Source organism: Pteropus medius, unplaced genomic scaffold (assembly GCF_902729225.1).
Source record: "Pteropus medius unplaced genomic scaffold, Ma_sr-lr_union100, whole genome shotgun sequence".
Taxonomy (NCBI): Eukaryota; Metazoa; Chordata; class Mammalia; order Chiroptera; family Pteropodidae; genus Pteropus; species Pteropus medius.
Window position 1 is genome coordinate 304572 of NW_024340848.1, and position 1950 is coordinate 306521.

Consider the following 1950-nt stretch of genomic DNA (forward strand, 5'->3'; position numbering starts at 1 on the left):
ACCTCTACTCAGAGAATCCCAATATAAATAAACCTTTAAGGATTAAAATCAACTTTTTGGTCACTTTCTTCTCTTCTCACCATAAACATTATGTGATAACATCAGAAAGGCGTCTATTTGATTTCAAATTTCATCTTATTCTTTCTTTCTATCTAATATATGTTCAATGATTAATTATTCTGTAACTCTCAATACCTGACCTCACTTGCTACTCACATTATTTTCCTCTGTGACAAAAATCCAAACATGGGTAAACACAGTCTTAGGGGGTTTTTCCTGCTTATATTTAGATAGCTGAATTCTGTTGGAGTTTAAGTCATAATACATGACAAACAGTTACAACTATTCATCATCATCAATATCAAAATGGTAAAAGGGCAATCTATACTAATATCTTCATGAATTTTTAATTTTATAGTCCAAAATAGAATTTTGGGAATAACTACAAACTTCTTCACATGTCTTTAAATTGATGACTAAAGTTTTCATACATTTATAAAATTGCAAATATATTATTTGAGGCATATTGTATATTATATGTAAGCATTAAAGAAAATACTATTAAAACTTTCAAGAAATAAATTCATTTTATTCAATGTACACAAGATGTACATCATATGAACTAATAGCAAGAACAGCCTGCAGAATCAATTAGCTAAATCAGACTGACTTTATCAGAAAACATCTTACATAATTTTTAAATTCAAATATGAGTACATTGTTTCTAAATTCTGATTATAATATAGCTATCTACTAGCTAAAGTATGAAGTCTTTTGTCATTTTTATGAAATCAATTACTTTGCCTTTCAATATTTCATCCTTGTTCTAAAGGAAATCTTATTTAGAAACAAATTACTTTTTTGTGTTCTAGAAGGCTCCAGAACTACATCATGTTAAGTTAGATAATGAGAATGTTATGTTTACTGTTTGTTTGTTGAAAGGTGATTATTAAAGAAGAGTTGAGAAAGCAACACTTTTAGGAAAGAATATATCTAGAAAAATTGAGATTCTGAAAATTGACTTACTAGAAATTATCTCTGCTAACTTACTTCCTTAAAGTGTGGAATTTATGTTGATATCTATGCTTTAAAACCACAGAAATCCTACTATATTTCTTCGTTAATAGATTTGTTGATCCACAATGATTTTTTAAGACTCTAGCGTCCTCAAACCTCTACCACCAATAATGACCCTTTTCTAGGTAAATTTTTATGTTAATTAATTATTAATCTACTTATTTAAATTAAATTTATTGGGGTGACATTCATTAATATGTTTCAAGTATATAATTCTATAATATATCATCTCTTTTTAATATAACTTAAGTTCAATGGAATATTTTTCTTATGTAGAAATGATAATCTTTTAAAATTATCTTTGACTATCTCTTCTCTTATTTGTCATACATTATATTATAATTTAATATCCACCATAAATCTTTATTTCCATATTTATACATTTTGGAGAGCTATATATCTCTCTCACTTTTTTTTTTTTTTTAGGCGAGGCAACCCTTGATTGACCTCACAGATTACAAGAACCTTGTCAGTTTACAATCCCATAATTTTTATTTTTTATGCCTACAGCACCTGGTCTTCCTAGGTGGTCTCCCATCCAAGTACTAACCAGGCCCGACCCTGCTTAGCTTCCAAGATCAGATGGGATAGGGCTTGTTCAGGGTGGCACGGCCGTAGACTCTCTTACATCTTATAAAAATCAAATTATTATTTTATTGCATTTTATTTATACTTTTCAAAATACCTGGAAGAACACTGTCTCCCTCTCAGGAAGCTGCACAATGAAATCATTGCATTACTTGTTCTATAAAAAAAAAAAATTATTGCAATACAATGTATTAAGTGAGGTATTAGACTATGTTTTAAGTGGCAGTGCAATTAAATCTACATAGATCAGACTCCTTTGTTTACTACAGCACATCTAAGACTCTC

At 29.0% G+C, this 1950-nt stretch overlaps 1 non-coding gene across 1 annotated transcript; it reads right to left on the reverse strand.

Annotated features, from left to right (window-relative positions):
• Positions 1-1578: 1578 nt before the first annotated feature.
• Positions 1579-1697, reverse strand: LOC120582797 (5S ribosomal RNA). Its single transcript, XR_005647645.1, has one exon. It is a non-coding gene; the product is annotated as a 5S ribosomal RNA (ribosomal RNA).
• Between the last annotated feature and the right edge of the window lie 253 nt (positions 1698-1950).